We start from the raw sequence: 8,118 nt of genomic DNA on the forward strand, positions 1-8,118 counted from the left end.
TACAAAAGGGATATTGAGACCCAAAGGCCTGGTCACTCGGCCTCCTGCCTATGGTCTCACCCCTCACCACAGCCAGAGAGATCTTCCTAAAAGAAATTAAACATGGCCATGGCACCGTGCTGTTTGAACCCTCCTGTGGCTCCCCACCGCCCTCAGGTTCAAGTTTACACTCCTCATCATGACCAACAACGCCATGTTGTCAGGCTCCTGCCCGCACCTGCAGCCACATCCTTGTTCTGAGCCAGCCATACATGCTTCCAACGGATCAAGTTCTTTCCTGCCTCAGGATCTTTGCACACCAATGACCCTCTTGCCCTCTCTAACAGGCCACTACCAATCCTTCCAGATTCAAAAGCCCACAGACCTTGTTGAACCCTCAAATAGTAATGGGAAGTAGTAATATCATCTCCACTTTCCAGCTGAAGAAACTGAGGCCCTGAGAACAACTGTATGGCTCCTGACACTAAGCCCTAAACCATGCCATCCAGACTCCAGAATCTTTGCTCACGTAAGAGGAGGCACCTGGTTCCACCATCATAACAGGAGAGTGAAGGTGGTTCAGATAAGAAGGCTGAGCCAAGGAGCAGAATGGGACCAATGTGGCACAGAGCAAAGACACTAAAGTCACAGTTAATGCATTCAAAACCCAATATGGCCACGCATACACCTGTGGTTTAAGGCGAGACATCTGACCTCTCCGAAGCTCAGTCTTCTCATCTGTAAAGTGGGGCGCACTGTGAGTATTCAGGAACCACACACAGGAAGTGCCCGGCATGTGGTAGATTCTCAGCCGATGGCATGACGCCACCCTCCCTCGATGCATCTGGGGAGGCCGCACCAGTCCAGACCAGCCCATCCCAGATGAGACTTGCATCACCCGAGGTTAGGCTGCCGGGGCCTGGGAACCATCCCTGCCCTGTTTTCTGTTTTGGGTTTTGTGTTTCCCAGCGTTTCCTTTGGAAGAAGTCCAGCTTCCTCCCTACTGGAAGGAGGCAGGAGGGGATTGTTCACGCCTGGGCCTGGATGCCCAGGGGAGCTGTGTGGGGAGGTGACAAGAGCCTGGGGTTTGGAGTCTGGCCAGTCCAGGTTTGAATCCAGAATCTGACACTTAAATGCTGTGTGACCCCAGGCAAGTGACTTCACCTCTCTGCAGTGCTGATTTCCTCACCTGTTAAGAGGTCTCAGGATTTCTACCTCAGAGAGTATTGGATGCAGATGGATGGACTGGGATGAGAGAAGATTCTGGATATACTTCCCCAGTGTATGTACAGTGATTCCTTTTGAGGAGGTGTTGAAGATGGGGAAGGAGCTATAGGCTTATATCAGGAGTTACCAACATAAACGCCCCCTGGCAAACAGCAGAGGGTGGGTGTCCTATGGCAGGGAGAGGGAAAGATTGGGGGGAGGGAGAAAGACACAATTCAGCTCTAGATTATCATCACCCTGCTGGAATGAAGGTCCAAGATGATCACACTTCTGATTTTTCAGGAGAAAAATCTGTATTTTCATTCAAAATCTCATGATCAAGATATGGTAAGGAGCATATACTATATGATTCCATTTATATACAATTCAAAAATAAGGCAAAACTCATGTATGGTGATGGAAACCATACATGAGGCTGGTTTCCTTGGAAGAGGGGTGGGCAGCACCCTGGGAGGGAGCATAAGGAGAGATTCTGGAGAGCTGGAAATAATTCTTTTGATCTGGGTGTTGGGGATATGAGTGTGTCCCCTTTGTAATTTTATGCTTTGTGCACTTCTCTAGGTGGATATTATACTTCAATAAAATGCTAAAATAATTTTAGAACAAATCAAGGCTGCAGTGCTGGGAGGAGTCAGTATGGGCCAAACTGAATGCACCTGCAGGCTGCATCCTGCGCCCCAGCTGAGGTACGGGCACTTAGCCCCTGACACCCCAAACTGGCTCCTCACCCTTCTGGAGCACCCCTGCTTTCCCAGCCACCCAGGAGGAACGCCCATCCTGCCCCACCCCAGCTGCCTCGTCTGGAGAGAGCGGGAAGCCACATCTTTGTTCAATCTGCCTGTTTGGCCAGATTCTGCTGAGCTCAAAGTCTAGAGAAAACAGCATAGTCTGTCACTTCAATGATAAAGCAATACCCCCAAAACACCTTTATTTATTATCCATCTGATTTCTCCAAGAATATCCAGAGGAGAGTAATCAAAAGGCAGGCAGAGTTCTGTTTCCAAAAAAGCCTTTCTAGAATCTGGATTTCACAAAGCCTGCCTCCCAGCCTAAGCAGCTCCCCATCCTGAGCGGCAGCAAACTCAATTGGCAGCATCCCTGGCACCCATGAGCCCTGGCCTGAGAGGGTTGGTGGTTGGCAGTGGGATTGCCGCCCCGCCCCACTCCGCCCCTCCACCTAGTCCAGATATCTTAGTTTTATTTTTATTTTCACTCTCATTCTTTTCATTTCTGAGGGCCAATAGAAGACGCACACGCCTCCTATATAAAGCGCCACTCGCCAAGACAAATGCACATCAAATGCATTTATTTGCACAGACACCCATAAAAACTTTACTAGACACCAAATAATTACAGGAAGGGGCAAACCTCCAACTCCGCTGATCCCCAGCGTTTTGAAGTGGATTTAAGATAAAGATCAAATAGGATGGGCGCTGGCCTCCACATCACACCCAGCCCCCCTTCCCCAGCCACGGACCCTCAGGGTGGAGACGAATGAACTTTCTTGCTTTTGTGAATTTGTGTCCAATTCATATAAAATGTTTTCCTGCAAGTTATTCTTAGTGTCCTAATGGGGCTTTTATGGCTCCAAATACAGTCCTTGGCTTTTTCTTTGTTCTGGCTCAGGTCCTCGGTAGGGGAAGCCCCTGGTTCTAGATGGGTTGCTGAAATAACCCAGCCCATCCATTTGGCAAGAAATGCAAAGATTCTTGAGGAAAGTGCCTTTTAAAAAATAAATATAAATGGCACCTCGAGCGTCCCATACAGTCAGTTTTGATGCACTAGGCTGAAGGCCCTAATTCTGTTGCCTTCCAAAGCTGTCTGCCCCAGGCTCCACAGCCAGGGCAACCGGAGAAGGCTGAGGCTGTCTGTGCCGGACATCTGGGCACTGTCCGGGAAGTCTCCTGCGCCCAGCCCACAGCTGCCTGGATCTGAGTTTTGCTTGCCCTAAAGGAAGATAAACGGCTGAGCTCGGTGTGTGTCTGTTTCCCTCCTCAGGTCCTGGTTGGGAGGGGAGGAGGCAGCTGTGATCTCCCCAAGTCCCAGGGATTCCTTTTATCCAATTATTCACCAAATACTTATAGGGACCTACTATGCATCAGGCACCGTAGTGGGCACTTACATTTCATCCTCTCAACAATCCCGTGGGATAGATGCTATTACTATTCCCCCTTTACAGATGAGGAAGCTGAGGTGCAGACAGAGGCCAGCACTTTCCAGAGTCCCACAGCCACACCCTGAATCAGACGTTGGTGACTCCCTGAGACCTGCTCCTGACCACTCCTATGCACTGCCTGGCCAGTGGAAGACCATAGCTGTGGGCCACCTGGCCAGGGCACTGTCCCTCTCCAGTCCTGAGGACAGACAGAAGGCTTTAGATCTGAGCCTGAGCTCTTAACCCACCAGGGAGGAATTCCATGACTAATGACCCAGACTTTGCACTGAAAAGCCATGGGCCTATGGCCAGAGACCCCGCCAGCTGGTTAAGGTGGGGCGGGGCTGCAGGAGGGCAGAAGGACCTTGCTGGGGCAGTCCTCCACACAGCAGACAGGCATATTCCAGCACACAGCCTCAGAGCTATACACACTGTGTCTCACCAACAAACCCTGCCTAAAATCCTGTCCTCTGCCACTTCCCTCCCACTAGCCTAGAAAACCTCAGATGGGAAAGAAAGTGAGAACCCACCCTCAGCCCTGAGTCAGAGGGGCCCCAGCTTGGGCCTCTCCCCGTCATTCCTCTTTTTGGACCTCCACCTGGCTCCGGGGCTCTGTGAGCTCTCCACGGGCACAGGAAGACAATGGAAACTTTTCTCTGGGCTGTGGGAAGGTGACTAGGTTACTTATCACACGCACTCTTCTCTCTGCCCGTTGAGAAGGGGCCCGAGCCTTTGGCCCACGTGTCCTGGGGTCAGGCATGCTGGGGTCCTCAGAAGAGAGCGTGGTCACCAGCTCCGAAAGCCGGGACGCTCCACCTCTGATGTTACTGTCCTACTCCACCTCCAGAGCTCCTGGATTTCCAGATCCCAGCTGCCACCAGGGAACAGGGGCCCCCAACCGAGGCCTTGTCCTGGGGTGGCTCTGGTCCACTCTGCTTCCCATGGATCTGAGAACTGCCAGGGCCAATGGTGCGGGGGCAGCGTGGGATGGGTCTGAGCGCTCTGGCAGCCCTGGCAGCCCTGACTCTCCCCGCAGGGGGAATCGGGCATCCATGCAGCCCCTCCTCTGAGCCTTCCTGCTCCGCAGGACTCTGCTGGGCATTGCCCCGTACTCCATCCCTGCCCAGGATCCTTGCTTCTAACTGGGATTGTAAACTGGGGCGGGGGGGGGGGGGGCCTGGGTTTGGCTCCGGTCAGAGAAGCACAGCCCAGGGGAGGACGGACAGGATTCCACTGTGGGGAGGGGGTGGTCACAGGGCCGCATTTGGGAAGACCAGTAGCACAGGCAGGCACAGGGAGTGCAGGGCCCCTAAAGAGAGGAGCGAGGGGGTATAGGGAAGGGCTCTTCGGAGATGAGGCATCTGCGGGATTGGGAGAGCTGGGACTCCCGCTGAGCTTCCCTCTCAGTTCTTGCTTCCTTCCAAGAGATTCCAAACAGTCGGCTGGGTCTTTCCTTAGGTGGAGAAAATCTGAAGCTGTTTCTGCGGCTGAAGTCCAAGCCACAGAGAATCCCAGATAGGCGGGAGCACCCGGGTGTGAGCGGCTGGGGGCGTCCTGGGTCCGGGCCGCCGGGGGCTGTGGGGGTGACGGCGGGTGCCAGATCAGGCAGGCTCCGTTGCGCGGAGCAAGATGCCGCTAGCCGCCTGTGGACGGTACCTGACTCGGGGCCTAGGCTCCCCATTTTACCATCCAGCTGGCCACTTCTTCAGCAGGGAAAGCGGTGGGGAGGGCGGGAGACGTGACTGTGCTTGAGAGAGACCTGGGTGTTCTGTACGTCTGTGTGCGAGGGACCCGGGACCGCGGACTCAGCTGGGGGAAAGAAGGACCCGGGAGCCGGGACAAAGAGCAAGGAAAAGGACTTATATGGTGATCTGGAGTGTGGGGGTGTGGTGAGGGGATGACTAGACATGGAGCAGGAGGAGGTAGAGGGGGACCCCAGGTTTGTGGACTGAGCAGCTCCACTCCCAGACCAGAAAGAGCAGCCAGTACCTGGGGCGGGCATGCACCCGGCAGCCTCGGGTGACTCTGAGCACCATCCGTGGCCCTCCGAATGTCGGCCCTGGTGGTGTGGGCTGTGACTTGGGCAGGGGTGCCGGGGGTGAGGTACCAAGATTCTATGTGCCCCAGGACAGACCAACCCGGGGCACCAGAGCAGGGCTGCTGGCACGTCCTCCTGCACTGAGACCTTGCTTTTGGGTGGCCCTGGGAACGCGACCCTGGGCAGTCCACAGCCCCGACTCAGCTCTAGACACCAGCCTGAGGGTCACAGAAGTCACAGAGGCCAGGCCGCAGGAGCCCCCATTTGGCTGAAGGGGAGAAATGCGGAGAGGAAGAGGCTGGTCACAGAGAAGGTGGGGAGACAGGAGGGGAGGATGGAACGCTGCACCCGGAATGTGGGGTCTGCGGTGAGTGTGCACGGCCTGAGACGGGAGAGGGTTCCCGAGTGCGCTCTGAAGGAGAAGGCGAGGGTCTGGGCCTGGAACCAGGACCCTCTCGCCTACAGACAGTGGGTGCAGGGACGCAAAGCTGCCAGCAGAGGGCAGAATGCGCCCGGTCGGTTTGCCAGTACTGCGCGGGGTTCTGCGCGCCCGAATTTTGCCTGCCCGGCTTCTCCCGCAGCTGCCGCGCCCCCGCCCCAGATGCCGGGGGATGGAGGCCCAGGCCCGGGCCCAACCTTGGGACCTCAGGGCCTTCCAGGCTGCGCAAGGACGAGGGGCCAAGAGCGTATGAGAGAAGCTACAAATCCCCTCTTCCACCGTCCGGGATACAGACACACAAAGACGTGGAGAAATACACGGAGTCACAAAGCCTCGCGCACACACACACACACACACACAAAACCCAAAAAACTCTGGAGACATGCAAGCACACAGACACAGAATCATTCAGAAACTCGAAGATACACTCAAGACACACAAAGATGACACGAAGACACAAAAACAGAAAAGTATCCCATACACACAAAGACGTCGGCACCCACATACAACGACACGGACACAGGGACACACACAAAGACCTACAAACACACAGAAGATACAGAGGCATGTTAAGACCTGCAGATGCACACACACATGTGCACGGGAATCACACCCAGATACACAGATCATACACTCCGAGCCCAGAAAGTCTCAGGCACACAGAAATATTGTATGTGCACAGACCCGGGTGCACAGGCATGCAACAGACTCCAAAGCCGGAGCATCGACACGCGCGCGCACACACACAGATACCCACCGACACACAAGCGGGTACTGGGATGGGGCGGGAGCTTTCTAATCCTCCACAAAGCCGGGCCCCTCCGCGGGGCCCCGCGGCACAGGGGGCCACTTCTGACCAAGCCTCCGGCAGGCTCCAAATCCGATCCGCCCTCTCGCCTCCAGCGGGGTCAGGGGACCCGCCTCCCATGCCCTCCGCCCCCGCCCCGCTCCGCGCGGCTGCTCCGTTCCGGGAGGGGTCGGGGCCGCCCCGCAGCGGCTCGAGGGGTCAGCCAGCGCCTGCCCCGGACCCGCACCGGCCCCCCTGCTCCCGGGCGAGCCGCGCCTCTGTGGAGACCCAGGAGCCGAAGACACAGCCAGCCTAGACGCGGTGTACTGCAGCCGGACGCAGCGGCCTGCGCACCGAGCGCGGGTGCCAGGCCGGGTGGGTGCCAGGCCCAGCGGGCGCGAGAGTCTGGGGCTCGGTCTTGCCGACCTTTCACTCCCCAGCGTCAAAGCCCTTGCCCAGTCTGAGCAGAGCGCTGTCCCTGCCAGGTGCGGCCTACAGACCCCTAGCCGGGCCCCCCGCCACCAAAAGTAGCCTATCCCAACCGCCAATCCCGTTTCCATCGAGCAACCGAACACACATCGTCCTGGGCCTACAGTTACCGACCCCAGGGCCACCACCCCCTACCCGTGCAACTACAAATCCTGCGAGGCCAGGTTCTCATCCATTGCCCCCACCTCTACCCGGGGACCCCATTCTTAGACCGAATCGCCCTCTAAACTCTCCGTGCCGAACCTGGGCCTGATTCTCCTCGCCTGCCCAATGTACCCCGTCCTTGATCCCAGGGCCCTTCCAGGATCTTTGCTCACCCCTATACCCAATCTCTGCCACGCTTGAATCTTTTCCGGACCCCTCACCCCAAATCCGGGGCCCAACCCCCTCTCCCTGGGCCAGGACCCCGTTTGGCCAGTTCCGGGCCAGCAGCTCTTCCCGCCTGACGGTCCCCGTCTCTCAATCCAGCAGTCAGCCTCTCCGAGGACCAAAAGGGCCCCGGGAAGGCGCCGCCGCCCAGGGGACGTCAACTCAGCCCGGAGCGACCTACCTCGGCCGACAGATGGGGTCCCCGGGCAGCCACTCTCGGCCGGCGCCTTCCCCTGGTGGATCCGCTGCGCTCCCCGCCGTTCGTGCAGTCTGGCCTCGCATGGGGCCACTCCTCTTAGCGCTGAAGCTTTAGAAAATATTAATAATAAAAGAAAGCAAGCAAGAAAAAAGAAAGCCTTCATTCCCCAACTCCCAAATCAATTTTTCAAAGGGGTGGGGCAGAAGGATTTGTTTCGAAGGTGACCCAAACTTCTGCAAGGGGCCAGCCGGCGCTCGGTCTGGCCGGGGCGCCGGGGCCCGCGCTCCAGGCCAGGCGCGGAGCGGGGCGCAAGCTGGGGGCGCGGGGAGCCCTCCCGCGGGGGGGGAGGCGACGGCACTATTTGACGTGGAGCCGCCGGCTCATCCCGGCGCAGGGATACGAGGCGCACCAATGAGTTCAAATGTCAGGAAGTTTG

Source organism: Phoca vitulina, unplaced genomic scaffold (genome assembly GCF_004348235.1).
Source record: "Phoca vitulina isolate PV1807 unplaced genomic scaffold, GSC_HSeal_1.0 scaffold21, whole genome shotgun sequence".
NCBI lineage: Eukaryota > Metazoa > Chordata > Mammalia > Carnivora > Phocidae > Phoca > Phoca vitulina.